The 14,146-nt window shown below is 36.2% G+C and overlaps 1 protein-coding gene and 1 long non-coding RNA gene across 2 annotated transcripts in view; one reads left to right on the forward strand and one right to left on the reverse strand.

Moving 5' to 3' along the window:
- LOC146998822 (uncharacterized) overlaps positions 1-14,146 on the forward strand; it is a 276,872-nt gene that overhangs the window by 220,710 nt on the left and 42,016 nt on the right. The gene's annotated exons all lie outside the window — the stretch shown is intronic.
- LOC146998823 (uncharacterized) overlaps positions 1-14,146 on the reverse strand; it is a 182,473-nt gene that overhangs the window by 94,875 nt on the left and 73,452 nt on the right. The gene's annotated exons all lie outside the window — the stretch shown is intronic.

The following is a 14,146-nucleotide window of genomic DNA, read 5'->3' on the forward strand; positions in this document are numbered from 1 at the left end:
AAAATAATCCAAATCTGCAAAACCAGCAGGAACCGGAAAAGAACTGTCAAACCCGAAAAGGAAACCGGATGAACTGCGAAAAGAGCCAGAACTGGATAACGACTGTAGAACGATTGATTTAATGACCAAACGAAGCAAGACCCGAAAAAGAAAAATAGAACAAATAAATCATATACCACTGCAAATAATACCACTGCAAGCATTAAATATCAACGTCAAAAGAATAAACACCTTTCTTCAAGGAAGCTTTGCAATACACTGTCATAAGCCAGAAGGTATAGAAAAAATCAGCTATAACCTCATTGCCAAAACAGTTGCAAAAGATATAGTTAACGTAAAACTTCCGGAAGCCACAATACCAAAATGCACAATTCATAATACTCCAAAAAATTTCAACTCTGATGAACTGATTCAAATTATAGCCCAAGAAACATAATCAAATATTTCCCACCTAAGGCCTTTATTTAAACTGAATTATCAAAATAATATCGATAAATGGATCATAAAATGTCACGGTGAAACTTTCCAAAATTTTATGAGTAAAAAAACAAATATATATTGGATGGCGCACCAATAAAATAACCGAGTTTATCGGTGTACGCAGATGTCAAGTCTGTCAGGATTTCTCTCATAAGACAAACCAACCAAAATGCTCATTCTACGGCGGAAAATATGTTTCTTGCTGTTATTCCCAAACTCCGTACTGCATAATCTGTTGGATTAACAATAAAAAGTATGAAACAAAATTTGACTGTAAACATCCAGCTTTAGCTATTTCCTGGTCCACATATCAAACAGAAGTTAGACGAGTAAAATCCAATACATATTATCAACAATAATGCAAGATCCTGCAGACTATCTATAGACCCTTTCCATCAATAAAAAGAATAACAATGGCATCCGCTTTCTCAAAATAAATCTTCAAAGAGCAAAGACCGCCACCGACCAACTATGTCAGTATCAAGTAGATTATCTGGCAGATTTTATTATAAATCAAGAACATTATTGCATCACTGGCAAATTAGGAAGAAGTCCAAATAACTGGGCAATTATTCAACGTCATGCTTCAACGGGTGTTTTATCTCCTCGTACAGCCATATTCATTCCAAACAATAAATGGAATTCTACAATAATTATTAATACTCGAGATATAATCACAATTTCAATCAATACTAATGCATCTCAGCTTCTTATTACTAGTATCTATATATCTCCGTCAAAAATCCAAATCAAACCTTATCCATACTAAATGAAATCTTACAACAATAATAATAGTCCGCATGTTTTTTGTGGAGACTTTAACTCGCAAAGTACTTAATGAGGATACTTACAAACCGATCACAGAGGAAGAATACTTGAAGAATTTTTAAATGCAAACAATCTCCTTCTACATAATCATTTTACTGACCGACCTACCTTTGATAATACCTACAATAATTATTGGACTGATCTTCTTATTTCTACAACACATCTTGATAATAAAATTAACAACAGATCAATACTAGATGAACATACCGAATCTTATAACAAATATATCTCTTTTGATATAACTGAATATACGTCCTTTACTGCACTTACCAGATTTAAAATCAATAATAACAAAAAAAAAAAAAAAAAAAGAAATTTCAACAAAAGTTCAATCCAATTTCAAATGACTTTCTAAATGCTATTATTCTGTGTACAACCAAAACAGAACTTAATAATATTACCAAGGAACTTATCAGAAAGTTTCAAGATACCTACGAACGTACCTTCTTCAAAAGATCATCAATACCCATTATAAAAATCAACTGGTGACGAAAGAACTCCGCTAAGTCAAACACAAAACACGAGCATTACGAAGAAAACTGAAATCATCGCAAACTAATGAAGAACGACTCAACCTACTTCAAAAATACAAAAAACGAAAAGCCCCATATAAAAAGCAAATAATGTCTGCAAAGCTTTAAGCATGGTGCAACTATTGTTCAAACAACCAGTATACGTATGGCTCATTGTACAAAATTGAAACCAACAAAATCTTCCACCCAACGCAACTTACAGTCACTAATAGGGGAAATAATGATAAAAATGTTACGAAGATCACTTTAGAAAACATTCTAGATGTTATTCTACCAAAAGAAAACATATATGATGATTTAACTGAACAAAGATTAATTCGTTGTAATCTACTTCCAAGAAAATGATAACACATTTACAGCCATGGAACTCAATCTATTTATTAAAAAACTCAATAACGAAAATGCTCCTGGACCAGATAGAATCTGCTATCAAATTATACATAAAAGTAATCCTAAGCTAATTCTAATCTGCAATAAATGTCTCGAACTTGGTATTTTTCAAGACTGCTATAAAACAAGACAAAACATACTCTTCCTCAAAAAGAACAAAGCTCATGAAAATCCTAATTCCTATCGGCCAATTAACCTTCTACCATCCCTTGGAGAAAATCTGAAAGTTGTATTATAGGAAGACTTGAATACCATTTTCACCATCATAAATTCATTAATGAAAATCAGTGTGGATTTAGGCAGCAAAAATCTACCATTCATGCAACCAGTGCAGTCCTAAACCAAATCCATGTTAATAAAATCAATAACCTACAATCCGCAATAATCAGCTTAGGTCTCAAATCAGCCTTTGATTCATTATGGCGGCCCTCAATTAAAGAAGCACTTAGAAATATTGAATGTACTTATAATATCTATTAAATTATCAATAATTTCCTTGATAATCGGCATAGTCTCATTTTATATAATAATTCTTTAATCAGAAGAAGACAAGTTCGTGGATGTTCATGTATAAGCGCAGAATTATGGAATATTACATTTAATAAAATTATAAAAAGTGCTTGGCTTCCTTTTGCTAAAATTACTGCTTTCGCCGATGATGTCGCATTTGTTATGAGTGGAAGGTCCCATTTAATCCTTCGAAGAAATTGTCAAGAAATAATAGCCATATTCCAGCAAGAATGCAAGAAAATTAAACTTGAAATTTCATCCTCCAAATCTAGAATCATGACAAATAATAAACCTGGACAAAATCTTACTAAGCAACTTTCTGTTAAAATAAATGGCGAAAAAAATCAAGCATACTAAATTCTTTTCTATTACTTTTAGATCTTCCCGTTGCTTCAAAAACTACCTTATATTCACCTAACTGATTTTCTCATCAATTCGTCGACACATTCTTTTGTGACTTTTAAAGGTCATAGATTTATTGTTAGGTAACAGAATTTCAAATTTAAAGGATGGTGGCAATTCATATCGGCCATCGGAAAGAAAATTTAATATCTCTTTGAATTGCTTAACTGTGTTGGTGTGAGCAAGTTCTAGTTTAACATCTTCGGTTGGGTCTGTTATGTCAATGGCATCTAAATTCCAGAGTTCGGTTACACAAGATTAGAGGAATGCAACGACACTATATTGTTGAACAAATTATTTTCCAGTAATGCTAGAATAGTAGCTGAAGTAGATTTTTCAGATAAGCTGTTTACTTTACCAATCACAGTGTATCCGAATTCAGTCGCCACTACAGACACACCCGAGTGCAGTTTCAGAGAGCTGCCAGCAATAATGTCCCCGATGGCATCTGCTCCTAAAAGTAATTCAATGTTATATTCCTTAGCTTGCAAATCAGACAAGGTGATATTTCTACCTTTTAATTTAGGGTATTGTGATCAACTATTTTTGGAACAGATTCGCATATTTTGTTATGAGTAAGTACTTCAAAGTTATGTTCATACGTTCCCTCAAAATTTCTTAAATTAACATCAAACACTAAATGGCAATTAGGACTTGTCTCTCTCTCCCCAAGAATGGTTTGTTTCTATTTGGGACGCAGTTGCAAAAACGTGATGACCCTTTCTGAAAGATAAGATTATGTGAACTTCTGTCGAAAATCGTACGAACTGTAAGTTGTGTACCTTCGAAAACTATTTTTAAATCAAATGTTTGCAAAGACACATTTTTATTAACAGTTGGCTGATTAGACAATGCATTACTTGAAAAAACAGTACTTTCAGTTTCATTTCGCTTTACAGTTTCGCTATTAGAGCACATATTGGTATAGTGAAATTTATACACATGTTAAACATTTTACTTTTTTTCTGAAGGCCTGTGAGCTATGTCGAACTCGTAGGCGGCGAAAATAGACAGGCGTTTGCACCAAAGGCTTTAGTTTATCTTCTAAACACATTTTGCGAGCAGAAAAACATTCGGCAGAATTGTGGGATTTCTAACAAAAAATACAACCTAAATTCCGCCTACCTGTATTGCCTTGGAAATTTACGAAGGCAGCAGCTGTAGAGCAATAGGGAACATCAGAATGTGGACGTGAATGAGCAGAAAGGGAAGCTCCCGACCCGGCTACGTGCGAGCTTAATCCTTTCCTCCCTTTGCACTTGGTTTCGAAGAAAGCACAAACGTTTATCCAAAGAGCGCGCACTATCTTGCTGGGACGAAGCATCATCCATTGAACAGTTTCTGGTAAGCAGGACTCAAGAAGTGGCTCCAAAAATTCAGCAAACTCTTCCTTAGTTCTACCTTTGAGCTTTCGAGGGCCATGAGCTTGCTCTCAAGTAAATCATAAAGTTCAGCTAAATCTCATTTAATCCGACCAGCAGCATTTTTCGTTACTATGGAAAATGGATCCCGTACATAAATCTGAACCAAACCATCATTAAATCAAACCATCTTTAAAACTTTCGTTTTCAATCTTCTGAGCTATATCTGGGCGACTAATATCTGTAACCTAAATGCGATTTTATTCTAAATCTGCACCCTAAATACGACTGAGCTATTTCTGTACCCTAAACGCGACTTTCGTTTTGCTTTCAAAATTTTGGTATCCGTACTTAACGAAAAATAAAATCGCGGACTCTATGTTCTCGAGATTCAATATATTGCAACCCACTAGGTTACAAAGTGCACGTTACAGTTGAAATAATCGGAGCACGGATCATTCAATGTCGAGATCTTTTTCGATATTTCACACAAGTGGAAATGTTACATTACTCTAATTTATACATAGACATAAAAAGGGATTTCCCCGTTTTGTTCGCAGAAAAGAAAAAAATGATAATAATGAAAACTAATCGAGTCACAAGCCTCTCTCCTTCTGTCGAATCCTCCGAGCAGATCATCCGTAATTATGGCAAAGCACACGAGAGCTATCTGCCTAAAGGGAGGGATGCCTTCGTGGAGGACTTTCTAAGGGAAACTGGCTCGTATGCACGTTACACATGGGGAAAACCACGAAAACGCCCATGCAGCCAGCCCGTTCGCGGGATTTGAACCTTTAAATTTGCATCCGAGTTTTTATTTTAAATTAACTTTACGAAACACTCGTTGAAGTAGCACTCGTTCATAGTAATCTCATTCCTAAATATTTTATTTCTAAATCTTTGCTTCTGTCAAATTTTTCCTATTCACCACTGCATCGATATTGAAGGTAGCTTTTCTTATTTGTTTCCGCTCGACCACAATGTTTAGTGACTGAATTTCACTGACAGTTTTAGTTGAAATGGGAAGGAATAAAAATAATGCTTTAAAACTGCAATACGAGAGGAGGAAACTGGAAAGTGTAATAGTACTAGCTATTTCACTTTGTAAGAAAATTTTATCCCGGAATAAAACTACATCAATTTTCTACACAATTCCTGCTCGCTCTGCCACTTAGAATTTTGCATAAAAAATTCAGGTTTGCTGAATTATGCAATAAATAACTGCACCGGGATCCTGAATTTGGGAATAGTAAAGCATTCTTAAAGAAATTTAGTAGGAGTTTCATCTGTAAATTCAATGTCAGCGAAAATGTCAAAAATACGCTAGTAAACGGAAGTAGGCCGTTTGCAACACATCTCCCAAGGAATCTTTCACTGTTTATTCGGCTTCCCTCTTTCATGTAATTTTATTCAGACTTATGTTCATCCCATCATCTCTAATCTACACAGTTTAATTTTTCAGCGTCAATAAGCAAGGAAGAACAAGCACGGAGTCTAAATCGTGGGAGTGGAGAGTTCAAAATTAAGCAACTTTTATAGCAATTTATTGTCTGCCTTCTTCCTTTTCGCCATCGACACAACAGCTGGTTCACTGGGTTACGTGCTCATTAGCCTTCTTAATCCCCGTAAATGGAACAATAAAAAACTGGAGCTTGGTGCAATGTCCTCCGGGAAAGAACGTTTCGCAATAAAACGTTCAAATTGCTGAATTTTTTACTTCATGAAGCCGGTCTGGTTTACCCATATTTTTGAGAAAAATTTCCTTAGATAAGAATTTCGGAAGTTTCTTATAAGTTCACACATGTAACACTAAAAGGAACTACACTAAAAGGAGAAATGTCGGCACTCACCTTTCCAAAAAGTTCGGATATATGTTACATAAAATTAGTTGTCACGGAAAAACATTTTCTCCACACCAAGACATTACAAAACCACCGCTTTACATCTAAGAAGCAATGCAGTTTCATTCAAAAAAGTAAAACAATTAAACTTAGAAACTAAATGTATCCTGAGCAAGAAAGAGACAAACTTTTATACCGTATAGGCGGACGAGAAAACTGGTATGCAATAAGCGGGCAATACTTTCTATATATAGAGTACAAGATTTGTTTATTTAATATTAAAATACAATGCGTCTACGCTGTCTTCAGAAATTCCCTGTGTTGCCATCTACGGCTTTATATTCTTCGACTACAGATATTCACGGACACTTTACTTAAATTACCGTATTGGGTTTGGGGTGAGCATGGATATAATAACTATAAAAATATGCATTCTCAGAAATAAAAGCAATGCAATTGTAGAGCCATATACTAAGGCAAAAGTTTTGTTATTAACTGCAAAGGAAAATTAAATATTTATATTAAAATATCAAACGTGTGGATGTTGATGTAAACAGCGGCATAAAATCTTGTTTATAAAAACCTATAATATTGATAATTTCCTATAAAGGAACACTACTAATATAGTAGTGTCGTTTCGATGACATCGATTTATTGCATCATCATCTAGTTTCTGATAAAGTTCAGTTGAAGTGGAAAAATTAGAACACCATGAAATGAAAAAGAACAATGCCTGGTTTCCTATTTGTGAATTTCGATATGAGAAATGAAAATTAAATGTTAATTTTATCGGAGTCAGAGAAATGTTTAGCATTTTCTTAAATTCTTGACACTTCATTCGATCTTATCAAATCTATTTCAAAAAATTTTAATGAAATAATATAAGTTCCCATACAAAAGTTTTAAAAAAGATCATTAAAGGAAAAATAATTAAAAACATGCATTTTCGACTGGTAAGCAATCTCTTTCTTTCATGATTCGGCTTATTATGAAAAATGAAAACAAATTTAAACTATTTAACAGTACCTTAATAAACGTAAAAATTTAAAATATCGACTTAGTAGCCTAAACGATAAAATGAATTTAACAAATATTAATTCTCCTTTTCTACATATAAAATAGCATCTCTGAAGGCTACTAATTTTTCCAAGAGCACTCGATACGTATAATTCTAATGTTGATCTTTGCAAGGCCCCTCTCTAAATGCGCTGTGGCTCTAAAAATATTTATTAAGTATTACGAAACCCATATTAATTTGGATATCAGACTTGCAAGTCAAGAAATACTCTTGTGAAACTGAAAGAGCCCTTTCCTGAAGAAACACTTTCATACCAAAAATCTTTTCGTATATTTCCGAAATTACTTAACTTATTGGTAAAATGTTTGCGAGTCGTTTGACACAAGGGACTGTTTAAATGATTAAATGCATTCTTGCACTGTTTACGAATTCTGCTTGTACAGATTGGATATTATACATACAACAATAGCTAATAACAGTTAATAAAGGAAATTTACCATTTCAAATATAAAAGTCAAAACATTCTCAACCTCGCCTGTAGCCTAATCACCTCCTCCGTAATTACACGTAATTTGGTGTCATCTCTTTTTGCGATTGAATCATTCTCTTTTTGCGATTGAATTCTCTACAATAGCTTTTTTTTGTTAATTTTGCAGTTGTTTCGCATATTGTACTTATTACCCCAAAATGGACGTTTATCTTGAACGGGATATCAGTCTCGAAACGACAGTTTGATTCGAAACATTTAAATGCGCTGTATCAGTTTTCAGATTATTCCCACCAAATATTATCGCACTGTATTTTATTTAAAGGAATTCAATAAGAAGAATCTGCGTGGATGTATGTAGGTTTTCCGCACTGTGAAGAAACAACTGTTCCGATAACCATCAGATTTAGAGTAGCGCTGCCCTTCACCCCAGCAAGGCCCCATGGAAAGCCGAATTTGGAATTATTACCTATTTCATATTTTGTAAAACAAATTTTTTATTAACAAACCCAGCGAGCAGTGGCAACACTGTACCGAATAAAACATTTTTATTTCCAGCACGCGAGACCGTTTATCGGATATTCTAAATTTATGCTGCTGTGAAATATATTGTAATTTTGTAGTTGAATCCAATTTTAGGTGGTTTAAGGGGCAAAAAGTATCATATTTAATAAATAAAGTAAACGCACAGAGTGTTAATATTAAGAAGGCAAAATAAGTTTTTAAAGCCATCTTAGTAAGAAAACTGAGCGTTGAGGTGATTAGCTGAAAAACGACTGAATAGAAAAATGGAAAAAAGAAAAAAAAAAAAAATGCCACCAGTTAAGACTGCATCGCGATTTTTAAACGCATGTTTTTTTATTTTTTTTTGCAATTTAAAAGTAAGGTATTTCTATTAAAAAAAATTAGCTAAATATTAAGCTAGCCCAAAGGCTGCAGAGAAATTATTAACGCGAAGTTCACTGAATCATATACGAGGAGGACAAGTACTATTGCCAAGAATATACAACAATAACGACAGACTGCTATCGTAGAATTCGAACTGGTAATGTGTCCTTCAGCAAGCCGTACACGTTCTAATCTAAAACCTCCCTTAATACTACCTTTTTCTACCTCATTTAAATACGCACGAACTAAGGTTTACATTTTGACAGGGAAGAGGTAAGAGAGAACTCACAGTAAAGATGCGTAACCATAAAATACCTGGTAAATTAAAATGAATAAATATTTTACAACTTTCATCTATTTTACCGAATCCCATGTCGACAAAGTGACTATATCTAACAGATTATGTTCTATCGTTTACAGATTAGGTCAAAAGTTTTCTTTGATGTAGAAAAAATTAGCTCTTGATTTAATGATTGACTTCAGTTTTTTCTTCTTTCCGAGAATCTGACAATTTCCATTTTCAGACAGCCATTTGGGTTCAGAATTACATTGGATTGCCCATGCCACCAGATCTGTAATAAAAGTTTCCCGGAAAATTACGTTTGTTTCAACGATATTATATCTTGCCAATTTATATACATCCAGCTTCATTTATTTCACGCTCTGATATAACTTCCGAGAAGTGAGTATCTAACTGCTACTGTTGATTTAGGTCATATTTTGAGCTTGCTTTATTTCATGCTCTAAAGCCAATATACCAAAATATGAAAATGATGGAAGATTTTTCATCACCCAGTCCAATTAAACCAGTTATTACATTTTCTGTAAATGGTTACAAAGAAGTTATCTTTCGATTCTTGTCCTTCATTCGCTCGTTGCTTTCTACATTTCTTTAACTCATACAGATATTAATTTAAAGTGACCGCAACATATATTAAAAAATCGAGCGCATACGTCAATGAATATTTTGAACGATACTTTTATATATTAACGTGTAATCTTAAAATATGGGCAGACAATGACCAATGTTTAGAAGAAAAAAATAAATGTAAAAGCCAGCCGTATTTACACGTAAATCATGTAAGAACCTGCCAAAAAGTACTAGCGGTATTTTTTAACAATGATCACTGTCTTTTCCACGCCGTTGTGGAAGGTACGGCGGTTTCAGAGCCAAACATTAAAACAGTTTTCGAGTTTTAGTGAATATTTAGTTGTCATGCAATTACCAAAACCGTTAGGTTTGTTAGGTAAACATTTAAATTTTCTTTCTTTGCAGTCAAAGTGAAATGGGCCAAATGTTATGCATACAGTTTTATTCTCTTATTAAGTTGCTTGCCATTGACATTAGCGGAATGATTGCTGAGGATATGTTTTGGATGCCAAGTTCTTGCTATTGCAAATCGAGCCCTTCAAATACGCCATGGAAACATTTCATTGCAATGGACATCTAAGTGTAAACAAGCCAACCACTGTACTGTTTCGAAAACTCGTTTTACAATTTGTGTTTGCAGGCTCTCAGTAATGTATTGTTGCGTGCGTACGTGTTCGTTATGAAATGAATGCACAAGTCCGATGAAAAATGAACAAAAATTTATTATTATCACAACAAAAATGCTTACATTTTCTCAAATTATCATTCAGTATTACAATATCTCACAGTAGTTATCTTTTAACTACTCAAATGTCCAGTAGAACGTAATTCAAAACAGCTAAAGAACGCTAATCCGCGAATTCGCTACAATCAACAAGAGTAGTTTTCTAAACAACAACAAACTTAGCAACTACTGCGAACTGAGATGTTTGCCTCCTTTTATAAGATTTTAAAATCACGCGCTAGAATTTTCCAGTACTTTCTCGAAATCAAAAAGAGATATTTATTTATTTAATGCACGCGCTCTTGTATTTTCAATTTTCCTGCTTAGCTTTCTTTTAATATTCGTCACGCGCTGCACTGCGCGAGAAATAAAACCATTTAATTTATAATTGAACTAACATTAGCTTTTTAAATACCAAATTCGTAACACTGCCCCCTTCCCAAGGACTGCACGTCCCGGGCAGTACAATCCCTGAACAGGAAGCTAAACTTACAACTGTGGCATACATGCATTAATAAGCATTACATTACAATAATGAACAACATGAACAATAAATGCAATAAATAAAACAAATGAAATGCTATCAAATACAAATCAAATACTTAATGCAAATCAAATACTAAATACAAATCAAATCAAATATACATTTAAAAACAAAAAGGACCATGGTCTTATACTATTTACAATTATTTACATTACGTACTATGGCCATAGTAATGAGCTAACCTGTCGTAATGAACGACTTTAGAGTTCGAAGGTTTTTTAGGTTTAGAGTTCGAAGACTTACGAATCCGAACCACGATGTCATTCAGCCTATTTAGGACTGTGTACGGGCCATCCCAAGGTGACTGTAATTTCGGACAAAGTCCTTTCCGTCGAGTCGGATTCCACAACCACACCTTGTCTCCTTCGTGGAATTGATGTTCAATAGCTCTTGTGTCGTAGCGGGTCTTAATCTTCTCTGTCGCCAATTTGACTCTCTCTCGTGCAAAGTTGTGCATCACTTCAAACCGGGCCTGGAGATCTTGAATATATTCCTCAGACGATGAAGGAGAATCCGGAGGGCGTCCAAACAATAGATCACAAGGCAGACGAAGGTCACGACCGAAGACCATCTGTGATGGGGAATAGCCGGTAGTCTCGTGAACAGCACTGCGGTAAGCCAGTAAAAAGAGTGGTAATTTCTTGTCCCAGTCCTGCTGGCTTCTGGAAACCACTAATGAGAGGTTATTAAGGATGGTTCGATTGAACCTCTCTACCATGCCGTCCGACTGGGGATGTAATGGCGTCGTTTGGGTTTTGTCAATGCCGAGTAGTTTGCATAGTTCTTTGATTACTACCGAGGTAAAATTCCTTCCCTGATCGGAATGTAACTGAAGAGGCACCCCGAACCTGGAAATCCAGTGCTGTATCATCACCTCAGCTACTGTAACAGCCTCTTGATCAGGAATAGGATACGCTTCAGGCCACTTGGTGAAGTAATCAATGACAACGAGTATGTATTTGTTACCATCAGCAGTTCGTGGCAGAGGTCCCACGTCTTCCCATCATCCGACTCGAATTTCAGGTATAAGACGCCGTTTCGAATGTGAAGTGAATCCCAGAGTGCCCAGTATTGTTTTGTTGTAGGACTACAGATAGAAATGTCCTGCCATGTAGGTTTTCTGTTTGATGACTCTATTAAATCAAGTATGGGTTTAATGTCACGGTCTTCCAGCTGGTCTTTCCTGACTTCATCATCACTCCACGGGTCTCGATCAGCCGATGTTGATGTTGTAATTTGTCTTGCGACCGGAGTCAGCAGCTCGTATTTCGCTTCCACCCTGGAACAATATCGGCAGCTTTCTGGCAAAGGTCTTCTAGACAGGGCGTCGGCGTTCCCGTGTGATGATCCCTTTCGATGACGGATAGTGATGTCATATTCTTGCAGTCTCTGTATCCACCTGGCTATTTGACCCTCAAGATTCTTAAAATTTAAAAGCCAGGCTAATGATGCATGGTCCGTGCGGAGGAGGAATTTTCTGCCGTATAGATAATGATGGAAATGTTCTACAGCTTTGACTATGGCGAGCAACTCTTTCCTGGTGACACAGTAATTCCTCTCCGGTTTAGACCAGCACTTGCTCCAGTACGCTACTACACGTTCTTGGCCGTCTATTTCTTAGGACAAAACCGCACCGACACTGTCATTGCTCGCGTCCGTGTCGAGAATAAATGGTCTGTCGAGCTGAGGATACGTCAGGATTGGAGCAGATGTTAAAGCTTCCTTTAAGTTGTTAAATGCATCCTCGCATTCTTTTGTCCACAAGAACGTTTGCTTGCTCTCTGTCAGCTTGTGAAGGGGTCTTGCGATGGAAGAAAAGTCCTTCACGAATCTCCTATAGTAGGTGCAAAGCCCTAGGAAGCTTCTCAGCTGATGGACATTTTCGGGACGTGTCCTGGATTTAACCGCTGATATCTTTTCAGGATACATGCGTACACCTTCTGCAGAGATGACATGTCCCAGATAAGTCACTTCCTTTCGGAACAATTTGCATTTAGCGGGGCTCAGCTTCAGATTGGCTTTTTTCAGTTTCTGAAGCACCTTCCTAAAATTTTCTAAATGTTCTTCAAAACTCTTCCGACGATGATGATGTCGTCCAGGTATATCAGGCAGGCTTCGTAGGAAAGGCCTTTCAAAACAGTCTCCATAAGACGTTCGAATGTTGCCGGCGCATTACACAGTCCAAACGGCATCGCCTTGAATTGCCAAAGCCCTTGTCCCGTAGTAAATGCCGTCTTTTCTCGGTCATCAGGGTGTATTTCTACCTGCCAATACCCACTCTTTAAATCAAGTGTTGAGAACCACTTGCTTCCAGAAAGAGTGTCCAAAATGTCGTCAATTCTAGGAAGAGGGTAACTGTCTTTCTTCGTAACCTCATTCAACCGGCGATAGTCAACGCAAAATCTTGTTGAGCCGTCTTTCTTTCTGACAAGAACGATGGGAGATGCCCATGGACTTGCTGAAGGCTCGATAACATAGCTTTCTTCCATATCCTTTAAAAGTGTTCGTACCTCTTCCTGTTTAGCAAACGGTAGGCGTCTTGGATGTTGCTTGATCGGGTGATGATCGCCTGTATCGATTCTATGTTGCGTCAAACTAGTTCGACCCACGTCAGAAGACGAGCGGGAAAAAACAACTTGAAGATCTTTAATGACGCGATCGGCAGCATTCTTCTCTTCATCGTTTAATTGCGCATTCTGCAATAACTCCGATGTAATGCTCTCTGAGGACACGGGTTCTGGGATGTTGCTCTTTCTTTCAACGCTGGTTACTGGAGTACATGCTGCAACCACGTCGCCTTTCTTAATAACTCTCGCCTTCTCAGTTATATTGGCAACTCTCACAGGAATAACCATTCTCGATAAGTCGACGAGTGTTGAGGCTACTAGTACTCCTTTCGGGGTATTAGAGTTATTGGGATATTCTATGATGCCGTAGCGAAAATCTCTGTTTTCGGCTATAGATCCAGGGAGTAAAATTTCTGTTCTTGCCGGTATTGTGATATTGTCTTGTGCTATGATTCTGTGGACAGATTTAACTTCTTCATTATTAATTCCAAATAACGTTATGTCCTCAGACGCAGAATGCAATTCATTATTTTTAAAGTCCAAGGAAAAATTATATTTCCTTAAAAAGTCTAATCCGGGTATGCAAGGATCTGTAACGTCTGCTACATATGCTATGTGATGGTAAGCGGTACTTCCAAACCTGATATTAACGTTCACTTTCCCCGCGATATCGATCTTCTCACCGGACACAGTCTGGAGGGT

The sequence above is a fragment of the Stegodyphus dumicola genome, chromosome 2 (genome assembly GCF_044657685.1).
Source record: "Stegodyphus dumicola isolate Sdum_Otavi_A_Nest chromosome 2, ASM4465768v1".
Classification (NCBI taxonomy): Eukaryota; Metazoa; Arthropoda; class Arachnida; order Araneae; family Eresidae; genus Stegodyphus; species Stegodyphus dumicola.